The sequence below is a fragment of the Haematobia irritans genome, chromosome 2 (assembly GCF_050003625.1).
Source record: "Haematobia irritans isolate KBUSLIRL chromosome 2, ASM5000362v1, whole genome shotgun sequence".
In the NCBI taxonomy this organism is placed as follows: Eukaryota; Metazoa; Arthropoda; class Insecta; order Diptera; family Muscidae; genus Haematobia; species Haematobia irritans.
Genome location: NC_134398.1, coordinates 160,873,775 through 160,898,362, shown reverse-complemented (window position 1 = coordinate 160,898,362; position 24,588 = coordinate 160,873,775). Strand labels below are relative to the sequence as shown.

At 27.2% G+C, this 24,588-nt stretch overlaps 1 protein-coding gene and 1 long non-coding RNA gene across 2 annotated transcripts in view; one reads left to right on the top strand and one right to left on the bottom strand.

Annotated features, from left to right (window-relative positions):
* LOC142226645 (uncharacterized) overlaps positions 1 to 24,588 on the bottom strand; it is a 162,911-nt gene that overhangs the window by 50,076 nt on the left and 88,247 nt on the right. The window contains exon 3 of the mRNA XM_075296751.1: positions 15,060 to 15,089. The gene's annotated coding sequence lies outside the window, so the exon portion shown is untranslated. The remainder of the gene's footprint in view (positions 1 to 15,059; positions 15,090 to 24,588) is intronic.
* Positions 9,020 to 9,727, top strand: LOC142226646 (uncharacterized). Its single transcript, XR_012719717.1, has 2 exons — positions 9,020 to 9,432; positions 9,498 to 9,727. It is a non-coding gene; the product is annotated as an uncharacterized LOC142226646 (long non-coding RNA).

The following is a 24,588-nucleotide window of genomic DNA, read 5'->3' as shown; positions in this document are numbered from 1 at the left end:
CTATAGAAAATTTTGTCAAAATTTTATTTCTATAGAAAATTTTGTCAAAATTTTATTTCTATAGAAAATTTTGTCAAAATTTTATTTTTATAGAAAATTTTGTCAAAATTTTATTTCTATAGAAAATTTTGTCAAAATTTTATTTCCATAGAAAATTTTGTCAAAATTTTATTTCTACAGAAATTTTTGTCAAAATTTTATTTCTACAGAAATTTTTGTCAACATTTTATTTCTATAGAAAATTTTGTCCAAATTATATTTCTATAGAAAATTTTGTCAAAATTTTATTTTTATAGAAAATTTTGTCAAAATTTTATTTCTATAGAAAATTTTGTCAAAATTTTATTTCCATAGAAAATTTTGTCACAATTTTATTTCTACAGAAATTTTTGTCAAAATTTTATTTCTATAGTAAATTTTCTCAAAATTTTATTTCTATAGAAAATTTTGTCAAAATTTTATTTCTATTGAAAATTTTGTCAAAATTTTATTTCTATAGAAATTTTTCTCCAAATTTTATTTATATAGAAAATTTTGTCAAAATTTTACTTCTATAGAAAATTTTGTCCAAATTTTACTTCTATAGAAAATTTTTTCAAAATTTTATTTCTATAGAAAATTTTGTCACAATTTTATTTCTATAGAAAATTTTGTCCAAATTTTATTTCTATAGAAAATTTTGTCAAAATTTGATTTCAATAGAAAATTTTGTCCAAATTTTATTTCTTTAGAAAATTTTGTACAAATTTTATTTCTATAGAAAATTTTGTCAAAATTTTGTTTATATAGAAAATGTTGCCAAATTTTATTGCTATGAAAAATTATTTCAAAATTTTATTTCTTTTTGTTAGAATTTATTTTATTTTGTTAGAATTTTATTTCTATAGAAAATTTTTACAAAACTTTATTTCTATAGAAAATTTTGTCAAAATTTTCTTTGATGGTTTGTGACAGCACAAGTTGTAAAGATGTTTAGCTCAATAACAAGGGACCAGCACCTTGTTATATCCCAGAAATGTCACCAGCTTTACTGAGAATGCGCCTGAGATAACAAACATGACATTCCCTGAACTGTATCTAAACTTTTCGACGGCAGAAGTGCTGGCGACCAGATCACAAAGCCGTATAAAGCCAATGTCCAATAGAATGACTTAAATATGTCGCTTTGTAATGCGCTTTACAGACTATCAGTTATTCCGGACGGAATGTCGGTGTTTGTTAAGAATCTTACAATGTGTCGGATCGATACGACTTGTCGGCGATGACTAAATAATCGGTAAATGTGTTATCGATCCCATAAACATGCAGCAGTATCGATTATGCCTTCGGACTTAACTTATAATGTGCACAATATATGGGATATGTTCGACACGAGCTCTGTCGTCCCGAATAACTGATAGTCTGTAAAGCGCATAAGAGGTGCGTCTATCAGCATCAGTATTCCTTGATCAGCATTCAGAGTTGTCAATCCATGTAATATCGAGCTCGGATGGACGTTATTGTATGAGCCTGCATATCTTGAAAAGCCACAATAATGTATTTATTGACAGATAGTGAGCTTTCAATAAAACTGACTAGTTCATGCAATGCGGCCTCAGTAGTCTTGTTCTTCGAATAAGCATGTTGTCACTTTGAGAGCAATCTTGCTAGTTCTAATATAGATATCTATCAGCCTCTACAGAGTATAAGAAGGAATGAGGATAAGCTAATTGGTCGAAAATCCTTCGCATCAGAGAGAAAGAGATGTAACCGCTTTAGGGATGAAAATGAAATTTATCTCCTTCCACTCTCTATAGTTTTCAGATGTCCTAGTTTTTGCTGTGATCTAGTGTTATACAAGACAATAAATATTGTGTAATCGATATATGTACATAGATTGCGAATTTCTAGAAAAACAAATGAAAAACGGTCGTAAAATAATATCTGATAAGCAAAGAGTTGCGTCTTTAATATCCATTAGCATTTATATGGACAATAGAGCACAAATACTTTAGGTTTTCAAATCTAATCTCTGCTATCAAAATATGGACAAGAGCTTTATAAATCCATTAACAATGTCAATGGAACCATCCCCCTGCGAATATTAAATACCAAATGCAATCAAATTAGTTTCACAACTTCATAATTATGAGTAAAATTATTCTAGGAAATAATTCACACATATGGTCGATATTTTTTTTTCATGGAAAATATGATTATTATTTGTCACGCACGTAGGGACAACGCGGTATACATATAGCGTTGTGCTAGTTTTTAAAGTGAATTAACAAAATGCTGTTGTTTTTTCGGAACTCCTTAATAGTTATTTCCGTTAATTGGGTCAGTTTCAGTGAAATTTTAAATACATGTTATGATGATGATGTGTGTGGTGGTTTCCATCACAGCAGTAATTTACCCTTTCATGGAATTCAATAAAATGAGTAAAACACAATGACTTCTTTGAACTTAGAAATATTTTACGAAATGCATTTACCGCAAAATACTATGACTAATTACCATCCGTTGCACAGTGACTCGAGTGTATATTTTATTAGAATTTATGAGAAGTGAATTTATTTATATTAGTACATTTTATAAAATTTTATAGAAATACAATTTTGACAAAATTTTCCATAGAAATAAACTGTTGACAGTTGAATTTTCTATAGAAATAAAATTTTGACAAAATTTCTAAGAAATAAAATTTCGACAAAATTTTCTATAGAAATAAAATTTTGACTAAATTTTCTATAGGAATAAAATTTTGACAAATTTTTCTATAGAAATAAAGTTTTGACAAAATTTTCTATAGAAATAAAATTTTGACAAAATTTTCTATAGAAATAAAATTTTGACAAAATTTTCTATAGAAATAAAATTTTTACAAAATTTTCTATAGAAATAAAATTTTGACAAAATTTTCTATAGAAATAAAATTTTGACAAAATTTTCTAAAGAAATAAAATTTTGAGAAAATTTTCTATAGAAATAAAATTTTGAGAAAATTTTCTATAGAAATAAAATTTTGAGAAAATTTTCTATAGAAATAAAATTTTGAGAAAATTTTCTATAGAAATAAAATTTTGACAAAATTTTCTAAAGAAATAAAATTTTAACAAAATTTTCTATAGAAATAAAATTTTAACAAAATTTTCTATAGAAATAAAATTTTGACAAAATTTTCTATAGAAATAAAATTTTGACAAAACTTTCTATAGAAATAAAATTTTGACAAAATTTTCTATAGAAATACAATTTCGACAAAACTTTCTATAGAAATAAAATTTTGACTAAATTTTCTATAGAAATAATATTTTGACTAAATTTTCTATAGAAATAAAATTTTAACAAAATTTTCTATAGAAATAAAATTTTGACAAAATTTTCTATAGAAATAAAATTTTGACAAAAATTTTCTATAGAAATAAAATTTTGACAAAATTTTCTATAGAAATAAAATTTTGACGAAATTTTCTATAGAAATAAAATTTTGACGAAATTTTCTATAGAAATAAAATTTTGACAAAATTTTCTATAGAAATAAAATTTTGACTAAATTTTCTATAGGAATAAAATTTTGACAAATTTTTCTATAGAAATAAAGTTTTGACAAAATTTTCTATAGAAATAAAATTTTGACAAAATTTTCTATAGAAATAAAATTTTCTACGGAAATGAAATGTTGACAAAATTTTCTATAGAAATAAAAATTGTCAAAATTTTCTAGAGAATTAAAGTTTGAGAAAATTTTCTATAGAAATAAAATATTGACAAAATTTTCTAAAGAAATAAAATTTTAACAAAATTTTCTATAGAAATAAAATTTTGACAAAATTTTCTATAGAAATAAAATTTTGACAAAATTTTCTATAGAAATAAAATTTTGACAAAATTTTCAATAGAAATAAAATTTTGACAAAATTTTCTATAGAAATAAAATTTTGACTAAATTTTCTATAGAAATAAAATTTTGACAAAATTTTCTATAGAAATAAAATTTTGACAAAATTTTCTATAGAAATACAATTTCGACAAAATTTTCTATAGAAATAAAATTTTGACTAAATTTTCTATAGAAATAAAATTTTGACTAAATTTTCTATAGAAATAAAATTTTAACAAAATTTTTCTATAGAAATAAAATGTTGACAAAATTTTCTATAGAAATAAAATTTTGACAAAATTTTCTATAGAAATAAAATTTTGACAAAATTTTCTATAGAAATAAAATTTTGACTAAATTTTCTATAGAAATAAAATTTTAACAAAATTTTTCTATAGAAATAAAATGTTGACAAAATTTTCTATAGAAATAAAATTTTGACTAAATTTTCTATAGGAATAAAATTTTGACAAATTTTTCTATAGAAATAAAGTTTTGACAAAATTTTCTATAGAAATAAAATTTTGACAAAATTTTCTATAGAAATAAAATTTTCTACGGAAATGAAATGTTGACAAAATTTTCTAAAGAATTAAAATTTTGAGAAAATTTTCTATAGAAATAAAATTTTGACAAAATTTTCTATAGAAATAAAATTTTGACATATTTTTCTATAGAAATAAAATTTTGACAAAATTTTCTATAGAAATAAAATTTTGACAAAATTTTCTATAGAAATAAAGTGTTGACAAAATTTTCTATAGAAATAAAATTTTGACTAAATTTTCTATAGAAATAAAATTTTGACAAAATTTTCTATAGAAATAAAATTTTGACAAAAATTTCTATAGAAATAAAATTTTGACAAAAGTTTCAATAGAAATAAATTTTCACAAAATTTGCTGTAGAAATAAAATTTTGAAAAAATTTTCTATAGAAGTAAAATTTTGACAAAATTTTCGACAAAATAAAAGGTTGACAAAATTTTCTAAAGAAATAAAATTTTAACAAAATTTTCCATAGAAATAAAATGTTGACAAAATCTTCTATAGAAATAAAATTTTCTACGGAAATGAAATGTCGACAAAATTTTCTATAGAAATAAAATTTTCTAAGAAATAAAATTTCGACGAAATTTCGACAAAATTTTCCATAGAAATAAAAATTTGTCAAAATTTTCTAGAGAATTACAAATGTTTCTATAGTAATAAAATTTTTATAAAATTTTCTATAGAAGTGAAATTTTCTAAGAAAATGAAATGTTGACACAATTTTCTATAGAAATACAATTTTGACAAAATTTCCTATAGAAATAATATTTTAACAAAATTTTCTATAGAAATAATATTTTGAAAAAATTTTCAATAGAAATAAAACATTGACTAAATTTTCTGTAGACATAACATTTTGACAAAATTTTCTAGAGGAATAAAATTTTGACAAAATTTTCTATAGAAATAAAATTTTCTAAGGAATAAAATGTTGACAAAATTTTTTTAGAAAAAAAAATGTTGACAAAATTTTCTATAGAAATAAAATTTTGACAAAATTTTCTATAGAAATAAAATTTTCACAAAATTTTCAATAGAAATTTTGTCAATTTTTTGACAAAATTTTCTATAGAAATTAAATTTTGACTAAATTTTCTGTAGACATAAAATTTTGACGAAATTTTCTTTGGAATAAAATTTTGACAAATTTTTCAATAGGAATAAAATTTTGACAAAATTTTCTATAGAAGTAAAATTTTCACAAAATTTTGTCAATTTTTTGACAAAATTTTCTATAGAAATTAAATTTTGACTAAATTTTCTATAGAAATAAAATTTTGACAAAATTTTCTATAGAAATAAAATTTTGACAAAATTTTCTAAGGAAATAAAATTTTCTATAGAAATAAAATTGTCTATTGAAATAGAAATTTTGACAAAATTTTTGATAGAAAAATAATTTTGACAATATTTTTGATAGAAAAATAATTTTGACAAAATTTTTGATAGAAAAAAATTTACAAAATTTTCTATAGAAATAAAATTTTTATACAATTTTCTATTGAAATAAAATGTTCTATAGAAACAAAATTTTGACAAAGTGTTTCAGATTGTGCACAATTGATCTATTCATTGAACTTTGTGGAGTTCACTTCACTTTTGTGAATACTGTGCGCCGTTTATGATTTGACGCTCGTAATTCCATTAAAATGCAGATTTACGTTTACTGAACCCCCTGTCTATAAAGTAATGCGATGTTAGTGAACTTTTATCGTTTTACCAAGTAATTTCTTATCTCTATCTACAATGCGAAAAGTAAATATCATACACTAATTGCCTTTTAACTATAAAACAGTTACGATGCGTTTCAGGTGAAAAGCTAACAACCCATAAATCTGTTATTATTATTTTCTTTTCAAATGAAATTTACCGGTATTTCTTTTTTTATTGTATTAATGCCAAGGCCAATTTGGTGCGCGGATGCAATAATAAATATTTGCGAAATTACTTTCAAATTATATTCAGAGAATTTATTTCTTTTATTGCTCGAAATGATTGGCTCTTGTGTCACCATACGAGAATACAGAGACGTGACCATGGGGGCCTTGGCCATGGGGGCAATTATTTTCTTTAACCCTTTCACTACCGAAATAAACCTAATGTTAAAAACTTAATATTTTTTCTTCTGTTTTCACTTGTACTTGTAGAACAAAAACTGTAATTTTAAGGACCTACCTCAATTACTTCAAGAGTTATAAAGGGTGATTTGTTAAGAGCTTGATAACTTTAAAAAAAAAAAACGCATAAAATTTGCAAAATCTCATCGGTTCTTTATTTGAAACGTTAGATTGGTCCATGACATTTACTTTTTGAAGATAATTTCATTTAAATGTTGACCGCGGCTGCGTCTTAGGTGGTCCATTCGGAAAGTCCAATTTTGGGCAACTTTTTCGAGCATTTCGGCCGGAATAGCCCGAATTTCTTCGGAAATGTTGTTGTCAAAGCTGGAATAGTTGCTGGCTTATTTCTGTAGACTTTAGACTTGACGTAGCCCCACAAAAAATAGTCTAAAGGCGTCAAATCGCATGATCTTGGTGGCCAACTTACCGGTCCATTTCTTGAGATGAATTGTTCTCCGAAGTTTTCCCTCAAAATGGCCATAGAATCGCGAGCTGTGTGGCATGTAGCGCCATCTTGTTGAAACCACATGTCAACCAAGTTCAGTTCTTCCATTTTTGGCAACAAAAAGTTTGTTAGCATCGAACGATAGCGATCGCCATTCACCGTAACGTTGCGTCCAACAGCATCTTTGAAAAAATACGGTCCAATGATTCCACCAGCGTACAAACCACACCAAACAGTGCATTTTTCGGGATGCATGGGCAGTTCTTGAACGGCTTCTGGTTGCTCTTCACTCCAAATGCGGCAATTTCGCTTATTTACGTAGCCATTCAACCAGAAATGAGCCTCATCGCTGAACAAAATTTGTCGATAAAAAAGCGGATTTTCTGCCAACTTTTCTAGGGCCCATTCACTGAAAATTCGACGTTGTGGCAGATCGTAAGTCTATTCATGATGAAATGTCAAAGCATACTGAGCATCTTTCTCTTTGACACCATGTCTGAAATCCCACGTGATCTGTCAAATACTAATGCATGAAAATCCTAACCTCAAAAGAATCACCCTTTATGAGCTTGTTCTCAAAACTTGATTCTTGAATTGTGACCTACTTACCTTACAAAAATAAGCGCTATTTGGCCTATAATATCTTTCGAAGTGTACGAAAAAATACCAAAAAGAACCCGAAAAATATCAGATTTTGGTTTTGTATGAATGTCCATACAGACCAAGAGACATAGAGTAGAAAAATGGTCTCAAAATTTCATATTTTTCCTTTATTATTAAAGAAGTTAATAAAAAAAGCATTTTTGTGATCATCAATATGGAAAATATTTATAGCTTATTTAGATTAAAGCCTCTGCTTTAAAATAACATTGAGAAATAAACCGAAACTAGGTGGGGAAATAAAGTTTGGTGCCCTCCTAAGTGAGCATCGGTACCCAGCAAAAAAAGCGTCGCCAAAAAAGTAATGAAAATGTTCTTTTTGGATCCGGAAGTGGTGCAAAATTGACGCAGAAGCGATGAATTTAACATGGCCTTGTCATAGGACGGAAGTCCTCCATTTCAACAGCCGTTGCACTGAATTTGCATCACTTCTTTAGGTGTGATCCGAATTCAATGTTTTGGATGTAAATTAAAAAATTCTGTGATATTTTGTCAAATAAATAATTTTTATAATTTTTTATTATTTTTAACAAATTCACACGCTTGTCGGAAACGTTTGACCTCAAATATTTTCAAAAATTCGCAATTTTTTTTTTCAAATTTTAATGATTTGAACCATTTTATGAATTTTTACTCTGGTTTTAAGCTATTTGAAACAAAAAAAAAAAGTTAAAAATACCCATTAAAAGTATGAAAACCCCAAGTCTTCCTGGGTAGTTAAAATAAAGAACATCATTGAGGTGCATCGTCTGGAAGTGCTTTTAAAGTTGTGCTTGTGGAAGAACTTCCAAATTTTTTTTGCTGGGTTGTCAAATGGTTAAGAGCCAATAATCCACAATTTATTGAGAGCGCAAATTAAAAATCTGGGATTTTATCAAATGTTTGAGAATTTATTCTGAGGAAAAAAATTGTGATAGACTGATCAATCGAAATATTGTCTATCGATAGCCACTATACTCACAAAAAAAATAAGCCCTATATGACACTAAAGCCAATTTAATTCTATTTAAGTTCATGGAATTATTATGCCTTGAAAAATATTTCTTAACTTGAATTTTTTGGGTACGTTAGTTAAATTGTCTAAAAAGGGGAAAAATTACACACAGAGAACATATTGGTTGAAAATTGATTGTTGTAATAAAAATTCTGCATCTACAATGAAATCACAGTTGTGTCAATCAATTTACATTATTTACAACCTTAATTCGTTCCTACTGCCATTTGACGATTATTATTATAGAGTTTTGTTTGTAATACAAGTCAAATAGTTGTCTGAACTAAATGTCTCTCTTTTTAAAAAAATTGATTGAATTCGATACGCTCAACCAACCTTAAAAAACCTTCATAACTGTCATTTAGTATTCAGAACTTACAATTGATATTCACAACCGAATTCCTTTGGAAATATTTTTCAAATGTCATAAATATTGTTAAAAATTATTCAATGTTGAAGGAAAACGTGTCTTTTCAATTTAAAACAATAAAAATTACTGAAATCAGAGTATTTTCAGCCGGTTCTAAGTTTATTTGAACTCTTGGTGGATTGCCTATCAAATATTTCCATGAACAACTCGCGCAATGTGAAACTGTTCTAAGTACACCATATTCGATACGAGTCATATAAACAGTTCCTCTCTTCAATTGTTTGGGAGCGAGTTTTAGATGTGGAACTATTTTATAATGTTAAAAGGTAAAAGTTTGAACCATGTTACAAATTTAAAGCGGCTCTAATGGGAAAATTCATATCCACGTCTGTCTTTATCTATGGAACACCTAAGGAAGTGATGGTGGCGAGTATGTTCTTATTTATTTTTTAAAACTCCACACTAATTTTCTGATTTAATTTGTTGCGTTTTTAGACTGGCTATGTCATCCCATTTATCATGTGCTCAGTTCGGACGCCACTTATAAATACTTGTATACTAAGAGTTCCAAAGATTTAACTACCATTGCCTGTCAATTCTGCAATCAATGCTGGAGGGTGTACTTTCAAAGGTGTATATTTTGTAATTGTTAATGTATTGTAATTTTATGTACTTTTCTGTTATTCAAAAAATATGAATAAAATACAATATTCTGAAGGAAAAAATCATTTTCAATTCAGTTAAGGTGGGTGATATAACCATATAAAGAAAGGAGCAACGACCAATTCTATCGTCTAATACAACCAACTCTATATATAGTATTAGTTGGATTTTCCATAATTCGATTGAGTCGACCGAATTTGTCGGGTGTCACAACTGCTAACAGAAGGTTGCTGCAACTGCCAAAAGGAGGTTGGCAATAAATTCGGTTATCACAACCAATCTGTATTCTCTGTGTATACACAAATGATGCTTAAATATTTACTAAATTCGTGTCTCTCACAAAATAGTTCCGAATTTTTACATTTTACGAATTATGCGCCCATCATGAACTGCATATGGTACTAAAGACATTTTTGCAATTTTGATTTTTCCTTCACACTACGAAACTTTCTTTTACAAGTAAAAACAAGTATATACGGCCGTAAGTTCGGCCAGGCCGAAGCTTATGTACCATCCATCATGGATTGCGTAGAAACTTCTTCTAAACACTGCCATCCACAATCGAATTACTTAAGTTGCGGTAACGCTTGCCGATGGCAAGGTATCTTAAAACCTCCTAACACCATCTTCTAAATTGTATGTAAGTCCATACGTGGTATATATTAAATCAAAAAAGATCGATCCAATACGTATATAATTCAGTTTGACAAAGTAGACATAAAATTTTGACAAAATTTTCTACAGAAATAAAATGTTAACAAAATTTTCTATAGAAATAAAATTTTCACAAAATTTTCTATAGAAATAAAAATTTTGACAAAATTTTCTATAGAAAGAAAATTTTGACAAAATTTTCTCTAGAAATAAAATTTTGACAAAATTTTCTATAGAAATAAAATGTTGACAAAATTTTCTATAGAAATAAAATTTGGTAGATTATTTTTGGCTCTAGTGGCAACCATGATTATGAACCGATATGGACCAATTTTTGTGTGATTGGACCAATTTTGGTATGGTTGTTAGCGACCATATACTAACACCACGTTCCTAATTTGAACCGGATCGGATGAATTTTGCTCCTCCAAGAGGCTCCGGAGGTCAAATCTGGAGAACGTTTTATATGGGGGCTATATATAATTATGGACCGATATGGACCAATTCTGGCCCGGTTGTTAAAGATCATATACTAACACCATGTTCCAAATTACAACCGGATTGAATGAAATTTGCTTCTCTTGGAGACTTCGCAAGCCAAATCTGGGGATCTGTTTATATGGGGGCTAAATTTTTGCACGGTTGTTAGAGACCATATACCAATACCATGTACCAACTTTCAGCCGGATCGGATGCAATTTGCTTCTCTTGGAGACTTCGCAAGCCAAATCTGGGGATCTGTTTATATTGGGTCTATATATAATTATGGACCGATGTGGACCAATATTTTGCATGGTTGTTAGAGACCATATACCAACACCATGTACCAAATTTCAGATGGATCGGATGAAATTTGCTTCTCTTTGAGGCTCCGCAAGCCAAATCTGGGGATCGGTTTATATGGGGGCTATATATAATTATGGACCGATGTGGACCAATTTTTGCATGATTGTTAGAGACCATATACAAACACCATATACCCAATTTCAGCCGGATCGGATGAAATATGCTTCCGTTAGAGGCTCCACAAGCCAAATCTGAGGGTCCCTTTATATGGGGGCTATACGTAAAAGTGGACCGATATGGCCCATTTTCAATACCATCCGACCTACATCGATAACAACTACTTGCGCCAAGTTTCAAGTCGATAGCTTGTTTCGTTCGGAAGTTAGCGTGATTTCAACAGACGGACGGACGGACGGACGGACGGACATGCTTAGATCAACTCAGAATTTCACCACGACCCAGAATATATATACTTTATGGGGTCTTAGAGCAATATTTCGATGTGTTACAAACGGAATGACAGAGTTAATATACCCCCATCCTATGAAGGAGGGTATAAAAAATTATGTCTAATAAATTTTCTTGAGTTTGTCGAAAAATATTTACTTATTTTTCTGAAATCGGCGTGACATCTTCGTTTTCTAAAATTAGCCAAAATGTTACTTCCGTGTGGGGCCACTGTTTTTTGAGTGCGGTGGGTTAAGTAGGACTTCCCATGTAAAATCACCTTGTCGGGCCTTTCCAAATATTTCGTCCGTTTATCTGACATTGTTCGGCCCAACACCCTCGGTTGCAGTAGCTCATAGTACACCACACCCAATACACAGTATAAGCTTCTTCCATATCGATTTTGAGGCATCGCCAGGGTAACCATATGAATTGCGATTGCAATAGTGCATCCACTTTTCATCATCAGTAATGATGCAATGCAACACGAACTTTCCTTTGTTGCCTTTGGAGAATGTGTTCGCAAGTGAAAAGTCGCTTTTCGATGTGTCTTGGCTTCTATGTTACTGCAATTTTTTTGCTTTTGAATTATTCCCAATAGTTTCAATCGATGGGTAATGGCCTCAAAAAGTTTGGCAAGATCTTCACAATTCAACATCTTCAAAATTCTTCTACTGTTCTGGAAGTTTTTTGTCTTCCACATCAAAATTATCACTTCTGCAACTCATGAACCACCTGCCGCATGTTGAAACCGAAAGAGCACACTCCGGATAAGCATTGGAGTGTAAACGATGCGATTCAGCCGTACTTTTCTCCAAAATAAAGAAAATTCCTTTGTTCCATGATAGTGGCAATTTAAAATTCCGACCCGTGGGACTTTTCAATTTCAAATTAAAATTCACGCAGATGAAACCCCTTCCCATAAAATAAATTCTAACTACGACTTTAAAGGAACTCTTTGATATTATATGCATTTCAATTTGTTTCCAACAATTGTATTTCTTATAAATGCAAATGTTATACTAATACCCATGTTGATGGCAATTTCAATTGCAGAAATTGTTTACGTTTTTTATGTCGGGCATCGATATAGGAAGTGCAGTACAGAGAAAGTGATATTGGATTATTTTATAGTTAAAATTTGATATAATTCCCGTGAATATGAAGAAGTGAAAATGTTGCTAATATCGTCCGGGCTGCTGTTTGTATACTTTTTGCCTCGACTATTTCTCCCTAGTTCGTCAAAAACCAAGAATTCTACCAAATAGTTCGTCAAAAACCAAGAATTCTACCAAATTTTAAAAAATTTTCTCTTGAAATAAAATGTTGACAAAATATTCTATAGAAATAAAATTTTGACAAAATTTTCTATAAAAATAAAATTTTGACATAATTTTCTATAAAAATAAAATTTTGACATAATTTTCTATAGAAGTAAAATTTTCTATAGAAATAATATTTTTACAAAATGTAATAGAGAACTACAATTTTGAAAAATTCTATAGAGAAATAAAATTTTGACAAAATTTTCTATAGAAATAAAATTTTGAAAAAATTTTCTATAGAAATAAAATTTTAACATAATTTTCTATAAAAATAAAAATTTTACAAAAATTTCTAAAAAAATAAAATTTTGACAAAATTTTCTACAGAAATACAATTTTGACAGAATTTTCTATAGAAGCAAAATTTTCTATAGAAGTAAAATTTTCTATAGAAATAAAATTTTGACAAATTTTATAGAGAAATAAATTTTTGACATAATTTTCTATAGAAGTAAAAATTTCTATAGAAATAAAATTTTGACAAAATTTCCTATAGAAATAAAATTTTGACAAAATTTTCTATAGAAATAAAATTTTGACAAAATTTTCTATAGAAATAAATTTTTGACAAAATTTTATAGAGAAATAAAATTTTGACATAATTTTCTACATAAGTAAAATTTTCTATAGAAATAAAATTTTGACAACATTTTCTATAGAAATAAAATTTTAAGATAATTTTCTATAGAAATAAAATTTTAACAAATTTTTTGATGGAAATAAAATTTTTTTTAGAAATAAGTTTTTGAAAAAATTTTTTATAGAAATACAATATTGACAAAATTGTCTATAGAAATACAATTTTCACTAAAGTTTCTAAAGAAATAAAATTTTGACACAATTTTCTACAGAAATAAAATTTGGACCAACTTTTCTATAGAAATAAAATCTGACAAAAATTTTTATAGAAATAAAATTTTTTTGTTTGTTTGTTTAGTTTTGTTAGTTGACCTTTGGAATGTTAAAATTTTGGGATTATTTGTTTGGCTTGAGGTCATGGACTAATGAAAAATGCTGGTGTTAATGTTTTTCATTACTTTTTATTGAAATATTGCTATTATCGGATATTTCGATACACCATCGGTGATCACCTTCAGCGAGATATTATATTTTACAAAGTAATAGACTTTCTCCTTACAAATTTTAAAATAATTTTCTATAGAAATAAAAATTTTACAAAATTGTCTATAGAAATAAAATTTTGACAAAATTTGCTATAGAAATACAATTTTGACAAAATATTCTATAGAAATACAAGTTTGACAAAATTTTCTATAGAAATAAAATTTTGACAAAATTTTCTATAGAAATAAAATTTTGACAAAATTTTCTATAGAAATAAAATTTTGACAAAATTTTCTATAGTAATAAAATTTTGACAAAATGTTCTATAGAAATAAAATTTTGACAAAATTTTCTATAGAAATAAACTTTTGACAAAATTTTCTTGGCTAGAAAATACTTTTCACAAAGACAAAATACATAACTTAACCTTCCACAAATAACATTCATTTTAAAGGAATTTAAATGCAAATACTTTTGGTGTCGGTTAATAAAACAAAATCTTCTTTGTATATAAGAGGAAGTATTTCAGTTTAGATTTCTTTTGATGAACGATTTATGAACGAGTTTTTCCCTAGAAGCGATCAAAAGAAAAAGCATAAATTATACTTTTTTGCATTTTCCATCTACATAAGCAATTTTCCCCATCAGACATTCTAAATACAACACAAAATATACTTGTATACATATGTAGGTAGGTAGATGTTTTTAGTTTTAGTTTTTGTTTTTTTTTCGAATTTCTTCTTTTTGTGTGCAATTTTACAGAGTAGAATTCTTAGAAAACTATCTACGTCATATAATACATAAATACAATATTTGAGTATATTGTAAACAAATTTATTTTTATATGAAAATGTTTATAAATACAATTTGATTGTGTTTACGCAAAGAAATTTCGTAGAATATGCAAAAGTTTGTAGTGGGAAAATTTTATCGAAAATATGCTAAAAGACTTTTTCGTATTTTTCAAATGTACGTTTTTTTCAAATGTAGTTTTGCAATGCCACTGGTACCTAATTTTCAGATGAATTCAGAATAATATATGGACCTAATCAGCATTGTAAATATAATCCACAGTGGTGCTCCGTTATACTATGTTTTCAGTTTTGTTTTTACTTACCAATAAAACAGCTTCAGGTTCCTTGGTGATCTGCAAATGAAAAACAAAACAACTTCTTAATAAATATAAAGAGTGCTGGATCTAATTATCGGGTATGTTCTTGGTTTCACATGAAATGCTGATGGGGAATTTTTCCGCAGAGGTGGTAAGGGTTTTTTGTTTTCAAATTTCCCGACTTTACATGGAAAATTTGGGTATTTTGGCAATTTTTTGTCCAAATCGGAAAAACATATAAAGGGTTTTTTTCTAAGAGCTTGCTACTTTTAAATTTAAATAAAATAAATGTCAAATTATGAAATGGAAAAAATTCTTTGGTACACCTAAAAAAAACGTGAACTCTCTATTTCACTAAAGCCAATTTAACTTTAGTTTAGTTCATGGAATTATTATGTTTGGAGAAAGTTTCCTTTACTCTAATATTTTTTGAATACGATAGTTAAATTAACTAAAAAGCGGAAAAAGTATCCACAAATTAAGCATAAAGATTTACTTTAAATTTGTAAATTTTACTACAAATGCGTCCATCATGAACTTTGTATGTCACTAAAGACATTCTTTGAACTCCAATTTAAATATAATTTCGGGCATATGGCCGCCACCACTATTTTGCACAAACGTCATTCCGGAGGTCCAACTTTCGAGCATTTGAGGACAATGACACGTTTAATATTGGTTTCCCAAACGTCAAGCGTTGCTGGTTTATCCATGTAAACCAATGGCTTAAAGTTTTCCCAAAAAAAAAAAAAAAAATTGAGTGCCGTCAATTCACACGAACGCGGAGCCTAATTCATCGGTCCATTTCTCGAAATAATGTTGTGGTTGATATATTCTTTCAAGTCCATTGTTTCGCCCGCAATATGACAAGTGGCACCATCATGTTGGAACCACATTTAATTTACATCCATATCCAGAAGTTTTGGTAAAAAAATGCATTGATCATGATTCTGTATCGATTTCTATTCATGATAACTCATCGTACTTCCTCATTTTTAACGAAATAAGGACCGATGATTCCCACCTGCCCATAGACGGCGCCAAACAGTACATTTATCGGTTAGTAATACTTGAACGGCGTGTTGATTATCTTTGCTCCAAATAGGGCAATTTTCATTGTGGACATATGCATTCAATCACAAAGAAAAAAATTTCACGAAAATTTTTGGAATTAAAATCATAATTGAGTTTTAAAAAATATTCAATTAAAATTTTAAATGAGTCAACGAATTTTTTAATTGAAACAAAAATCAATCACAAAAATTTATAATATCAATTTATTTTTTAATTGGATCAATTAATTTTTTAATTGATACTATTATTTCTGTGATAAAGACAGTTCAAGTAAAAAATTAATTGGATCAATTAATTTCGTTATTGAATCAGATTTTTTTTGTGCCATCACTGTTTTTGAAAATAAATTTTCACGATTTGGAAACAAATCAGGGAAAAACTCTGGCTTCTGGAGCCATAGAGGTACATATTGGCCGAAAGATATATATGGGTGCTATATCTAAATCTGAACTGATTTCTTCCAAAATCAATGCGGTTCTATTCTGACTCAAAATATATTCTTATGCTAAATTTGTAGTTGATTGGACCAAAACTCCGACCTACACTTTGATTACAAAAATGTGTTCACATACAGACGGACATGACTAGAACGACTGACTCAGGGGCACAGTACCCACGCGTGTCAAAATGTTTTTTCTTCGAAAGAAATGTTTTATTTTAGAAGACAATTTCAATATTTGCAATATTATATAATATGATCTCTCCTATTAGCGGCAAGTTTTGGGTGTATTTTAAATGTTTTAACGTTTTTAGCTTGCACCAACGAGGGAAAGAGATAAGTTACTAACTACGGACTTTTATAGTATGACCTAACACGAAAACTAAAATTTTTAAAGATATAGAATTTATAGAAAACATTGTCAACATTTTATTTCTACAGAAAATTTTGTCAAAATTGTATGTTTATAGAAATTTGTGTCAAAATTTTATTTCTATAGAAATTTTTTTCAAAATTAATTTTTTAATCGACCTATAGCCGAAACTTTATTACTATAGAAAATTTTGTGAAAATTTTATTACTATAGAAATATTTATCAAAGTTTTATCTCTATAGAAAATTTTGTCAAAATTTTATTTCTATAGAAAATTTTGTCAAAACTTTATTTCTACAGAAAATTTTGTCAAAATTTTATTTCTATAGAAAATTTTGTCAAAATTTTATTTTTATTGAAAATTTTGTCAAAATTTTATTTCTATAGAATATTTTGACAAAACTTTATTTCTTTAGAAAATTTTGTCAAAATTTTATTTCTATAGAAAATTTTGTCAAAATTTTATTTCTATAGAAAATTTTGTCAAAATTTTATTTCTATAGAAAATTTTGTCAACATTTTATTTCTATAGAAAATTTTGTCAACATTTTATTTCTATAGAAAATTTTGTTGAAACTTTATTTGTACAGAAAATTTTATCAAAATTTTATCTCTATAGAAAATTTTGTCAACATTTTATTTCTATAGAAAATTTTGTCAAAACTATAGAAAATTTTGTCAAAATTTTATTTCTATAGAAAATTTTTTTCAACATTTTATTTCTATAGAAAATTTTGTAAAAAATTTATTTCTACAGAAAAGTTTGTCAACATTTTATTTCTATAGAAAATTTTGTCAAAATTAATTTTTTAATCGACCTATAGCCGAAACTATGAAAAATAATTCTTAAAGATAAATAAAAAGGTCAACGATAATCATCCAGAAATATAAAATTTTATTTCTATAGAAAATTTTGTGAAAATTTTATTACTATAGAAATATTTATCAAAATTTTATCTCTATAGAAAATTTTGTCAAAACTTTATTTCTATAGAAAATTTTGTCAAAACTTTATTTCTATAGAAAATTTTGTCAAAATTTTATTTCTATAGAAAATTTTGTCAAAATTTTATTTTTATTGAAAATTTTGTCAAAATTTTATTTCTATAGAAAATTTTGTCAAAATTTTATTTCTATAGAAAATATTGTCAAAATTTTATTCCTATAGAAAATTTTGTCAAAATTTTATTTCTATAGAAAATTTTGTCAACATTTTATTTCTATAGAAATTTTTGTCAAAACTTTATTTGTTTAGAAAATTTTGTCAAAATTTTATTACTATAGAAATATTTGTCATCATTTTATTTCTATAGAAAATGTTGTTGAAATTTTATTTGTACAGAAAATTTTATCAAAATTTTATCTCTATAGAAAATTTTGTCAAAATTTTATTTCTATAGAAAATTTTGTCAAAACTTTATTTCGTTAGAAAATTTTATCAAAATTTTATCTCTATAGAAAATTTTGTCAAAATTTTATTTCTATAGAAAATTTTTTCAACAAAATTTTGTCAAAATTTTATTTCCATAGAAAATTTTCTCAAAATATTATTTCTATAAAAAATTTTGTCAAAATTTTATTTATACAGAAAATTTTGTCAACTATTCATTTTTTATTTCGGCAAAGGCCGGCTATCATAAATCTTTTTTCGGAAGGTTCAAGTGTGGTTCACTTTGGGTTTAGTAACTGCCTGAATTTGTTCTGATAATTGGTTGATAGTGTTGCTGCAAGTAGAGGATGCTGATGGGGAATGTGGTAATTCCGAAACGTGCGTCCATCCAACCATCTTGCACTCTATAGGGCTTTGCCCAAATAAATTTTGACAAACATTATTTTCCTCTGTGGGTTAATCTACACTTGTAGTTTAGTCAATGCATGGTTTTAAGCTGAAATCAGAAACAGCAAAATTTTATTTCTATAGAAAATTTTGTCAAAATTGTATTTCTATAGACAATTTTGTTAAAATTTTATTTCTATAGAAACTTTTGTTAAAATTTTATTTCTATAGAAAATTTTGTCAACATTTTATTTCTATACAAAATTTGGTCAACATTTTATTTCTATGGAAAATTTTGTCAAAATGTTATTTCTATAGAAAATTTAAGTTTTTCTTGATTGGAGAAAAATATTTTGTAAAATCTACCAAAACATGAAGAATTCTAGCAATCTACAGTAAAAAGTCTAGCATTATTGGTACACGCAAAAAAATAATTCTTTCCTCCCAAACGAAATTTTAGACAAACAAAGTTCGTTTCTCATTTGCTTTTCCTTGAAAGGAAGTGTATTTGGAAGAAAAGTATATACTTTTTGTGATAAACGTTTATTCTTTTCCAGGATGTAAAAGCAATTTCATAAAGACTAACTCAAAAATTTTTTTTCTGGCTAATTGCATTTTCCTTCACATCTTTCTCACTTCCACGAAGTTTTTTAGTTCTTAGCACCTTTTTCTGCAACACAAACAATGTAGAATAAATTATACAATTTTATAAATTTTTTAATTTTTTTTACCTTTCGCCTGGACGGAGAATCGAATCGCGGACCATACAATTTGTAAGCCAACACACTATTCACTGAGCCATGTAGCCGTTATTGTCATCAATAGACAATTACCCATATAAGTTATATTTATATAGCATAGTTTGCGGCGCCCACGAGCCGATTAAATAAAGTTTATTTAACAGAAAAATACATTTAGTTGGGCACCGTGGAGCAGTGGTTGCTACGTCCGACTTGCATGCCAAGGGTCGTGGGTTCGATCCCTGCTTCGACCAAAGTTTTTTTTTTTACATATATTCCAGATATGGTCGGTAGATTCCGAAAAAATGTTCAACATTACATTTTACTATATTAAATTTTTACTATGAACTGTAAAATGTTTCTTATTAAAGACCTAAAGTCAGAACAGTGTTTGATATAAACGAAATGGACTGTGTTGTTGGTTCAATAATAACTTTTTTATTGAAAAAATAACAAAACAAACAAAAGAAAAACGTTTTCGGTACACGTTTTCCAAACGGTACTTTTCTTTGCGTGTAGAATTCTAACAACTCTGGCAACTGTGCTCAGGAGCCGACCCTGAACAAATTTCCAGAGATACCATGAGTCTATCTTGTCTCCTTCTGGGTGTTGCAAACATGTGGACTAACTTATAATACCTTGTTCCATAGTGTGGCCCAGGGTATAAATAGCCTATGGCCAGGGATGAGGAAATGGGGAAACCTAACAATAAATTTCATTTGAACTAAAGAAAGAGAAAGAGAATTTTAAAAGCAATAATGGGCCGAAGTCGATTATTTTCCTGAAATTTGTACATAAAGAAATTTGGTGTGTTTTACTTCAATATTAGCACATTTGTTATTCAACATTATTACAATTGCTTCGTAGTAAAGAAGGCCTGCTTATATAGAAAATCATTATAACGAATTTCGACTACAGTTTAGTAAAATTTTTCTACAATTTACATCTACATTTTTTTCCGGTTGTGTTTACTTTTGTTCAGTTCACACCTTATACCTATTAAGGCATGAGAAGATTCATGATTTTAATATATTTCTTTAGATGATAAATGAATGATATGGTCAAGCGTCCGAAAATTAACATAATCTTTTGGAGAAAGAAAAAAATGGAAACAAAAATCAAGTTATAATTATGTTAATACGAAGCCTATAGGGTCTATAACATGGGAAAAGATCGTAAAATTACACTTTTGCAATGTCGCTATTCAAAAATCAAATTTGTATACAAAAATTTTGTTGATTCCCATGATAAACAACCACCAGCCATTTAAATTGAAATTTTAAACTGAGGCGTAAATATATAAAGTCACCCCATAAAAAATCAAAAACAAGTCTACTACTTGTAGTAATAATATTATTAACACAAAAGAAAAAAAAACAAAATAAACAAATATTCGTTCAAACGAATTTAAAGTATTATGACAAAAATTCCAAGAAATCTTTTATGTTAATAATATTCATATATACTTACATACATATATGCACTGTCAATATCATCTGTCTTATAGTCTTAGAGCAGATAATACCAGTATGTATTTGTTGCCTTTTTCTTTGTTTTTTTTTTGTTTTTTCTTTTGGCAACAACAATGGCATTATGGGAACAAGGGTGGATATATTTTTTATAACACCTAAAACTAATTTAGATTGAAGGTAAGGTAATTGGTCGATTAGTTTAAGTTGATAGCCATTGGAAGTCGATTAGTCCGTTGCAGTTAAATTCAAATCGGGGACAATATTTAAATTTGGACTGGTATTAGAGGTGTGCATGTGAGTAGTATTTTACTCACGCTCACGCACACTCACGATGGAAAAATCTTACTCACGCACACTCACGCACGATATTGTTTGGTAGGACTCACGCTCACGCACACTCACGAAAAGAAAATGTGTACTAACGCAAACTCACGCACGAAAATGTCGTGACTCACGAAAATACCGTGACTCACGAACAATTTTTTGAGTAATTTACCTTAGCGACGTGTCTGAAAACATGAGCATTATTAAAATCGAGAGCGTTATTACACTCTTAACATCCCAGGTGTCACTAAAATTGTAAATGAATTTAAGTCTTAAGCGTTTTATAATATTTTCGTGACTCACGCTCACGCACGACATTTTGGTATGTTAACCACGCTCACGCACACTCACGCCGTTGCCATGAGCGAAAATTTTCGTGAGTCACGACAATTTCGTGTCACGTGCACACCTCTAACTGGTATGGACCATTTATTGTGTTGCTGTAGGAGAGTAAATACTAAGGAGAGTAATACTAGATGAACTCAGGGGCACGGCTGCCACTGGTGCCAAAAATATTCTTGTACACTGAAAAAAATATTGACCTAATATGGAAGATTATGCAACTTAAATTTTAGGAATCGAAATTTATCCAAAGTTAAGGACAAAATTCTTTAAAATAATGACATTTTAATTAAATGAAAGTTTATAATCCTTGCTTCAACAATTTTTTTCATTAAATTTAGGACACAAATCTTGAAATTTTCCGTCTCTCTTCTGAAGTTGTAGATCTTTGAAGTACGGCAAATTTTCCTTAAAATAAAAAAAAAACAACATTTTTGATTTAAAGAAATCGTCTTTTACTCAACTGACATATTGCATTTTTAAATTTAAGATAAAATCGCTGCAAATATAGGCAAAGACTTATTTTAAGGATTTGCATCTTTGGTTTTCGGAATCAATACCAAAATCCTTAAGGGAAGGTCAAAATCCTTGGATCAAAGTAAACTTTTTTTGAGTGTACCTTACTAATAATGGATTCTGATAGTGTGACCTAACACGAAAAATAAAATTTTTAAAGATATTGCATTTACAGAAAATTTTGTTAAAATTTTATTTCTATACACTCAAAAAAAAGTGAACTCACACCGAAAGAATTCTCTTTGTTAATTTTACGAAGAATTCTTCATTATCTATTCTTCGTGAATTCTTCATTAAATTTTACGAAGAACATTTTACGAATATACGAAACGTCTACGAAATATTCTACATTAATTGTCCTTCGTAAAAGTTTCGTACTTTTAACGAAACTTTCTTCAAATTTCATGATTTTTGTGAAGAAGTTTTTACGAATTTATGAATATATTACGCAACATTCTGTGTTAATATTTCTTCATAAAAAGTACGAAACATTTTCTTTAAAATAACGAAGAAGTTTCATTGAAGTGGCAAAATTTCCATTCGCGACATAAAATTGCCTCTGATAATGTGCTTGAGTGTATTTCTTTATTCTATTTTTTATGCATGTCTAAGCTACTTCTCATTTGGTTTATAGCGCGCTCTGAATAAAAGTGAAGCAATAAAACTAAAAATTATTCAAGCTTAACATGTAAAGTAGTGATGACATTTTTCACGCTTGTTACTACAACCAAATGCACTTTCGACTATAATTTTTTTTTTCTAAAAGTTCGAACATTTTTGAAAAACAAAGTACGAAAATTTTTCATAAAAAGTACGAAGATTTTTCATAAAAAGTACTAATTTTTTTCTTACAAACTACGAAAAATTTGGAAGAACTTTTCTTTGTTAAAAGTACGAAATATTTCGTACATTTAATGAAAAGTTTCTTTGGTTGTAAAACAATGACAAATTTCGTACTTTTAACGAAATTTTTCGTTCTTTGTACGAAGAAAATTCTTTCGGTGTATATTTCGCTAACGCCAATATAAGTCTTTTTAGCTCATGGAATTATTATGATTTGTTAAAGGTTTCTTGACTTTAAGAATTTTTCGCGTACGTTAATTATATTGATTTACTAAATTCGTGACTCCCACAAATTAGTTCTGAATTTCTTAAAATTTGTATATTTTACCAATAATGCACCAATCTTGAACTTCGTATAGCACTAAAGACATTTTTGCAATTTTTAACTCAAATTTTTTCCATCACACTACGAAATTTTCTTTTACAAGTGAAAAAAATTAAATATGTCTAATAAATTTTCTTGAATTTGTCAAAAAATATTTACTTATTTTTGTGAAATCGGCGTGATTACGATGTCACAGTACAGTTTAGTTAAAATTTTATAAATGAACCTAGTTTTTGTAAAATTAATCAAAAGTTTTCTTCCTCATGGGGTCACTGTTTTTGAGTGTATAAAATTTTGTTATAATTTTATTTCTATAGAAAATTTTGTCAACATTTTATTTCTATAGAAAATTTTGTCAAAATTTTATTTCTATAGAAAATTTTGTCAAAATTTTATTTCTATAGAAAATTTGGTCAATGTTTTATTTCTATAGGAAATTTTGTCAAATTTTTATTTTTATAAAAAGTTTTGTCAAAATTTTATTTCTATAGAAAATTTTGTCAAACTTTTATTTCTACAGAAAATTTTGTCAAAATTTTATTTCTATAGAAAATTTTATCCAACGTTTTATTGCTATAAAAATTTTTGTCAAAATTTTATTTCTATAGAAAATTTTGTCAAAATTTTATTTCTATAGAAAATTTAGTAAAATTTTTATTTCTTTAGAAAATTTGGTCAACATTTTATTTCTATAGAAAATTTTGTCAAAATTTTATTTCTATAGAAAATTTTGTCAAAATTTTATTTCTATAGAAAATATTAGAAAAAATTTTACTTCTATAGAAAATGTGGTCAAAATTTTATTTCTATAGAAGATTTTGTCGAAATATTATTTTATGAAAGATTTTTTTTTTTTTAATTTTATTTTATGGAAGATTTTGTCAAAATTTTATTGCTATAAAAAATTTTGTCAAAATTTTATTTCTATAGAAAATTTTGTCAAAATTTTATTTATATAGACAACTTTGTCAAAATTTTAGTTCTATAGAAAATTTTGTCAAAATTTTATTCCTATACCAAATTTGGTCAATGTTTTAGAAGATTTTAGTTTATGGAAGATTTTGTCAAAATTTTGTTATATAGAAGATTTTGTTAAAATTTTATTTCTATATAAAATTTATTTTATTTTATTTCTATTTAAAATTTAAAAAAGTGGCACAAAAATTTTGTCAAAATTTAATTTCTAGAGAAAATTTAGTAAAAATTTCTATAGAAGATTTTGTCAAAATGTTATCACTATAGAAGATTTTGTCAAAAATTTATTGTCAACATTTTATTTAGAAGTATGAACTAATCTAATTTGGCATTTA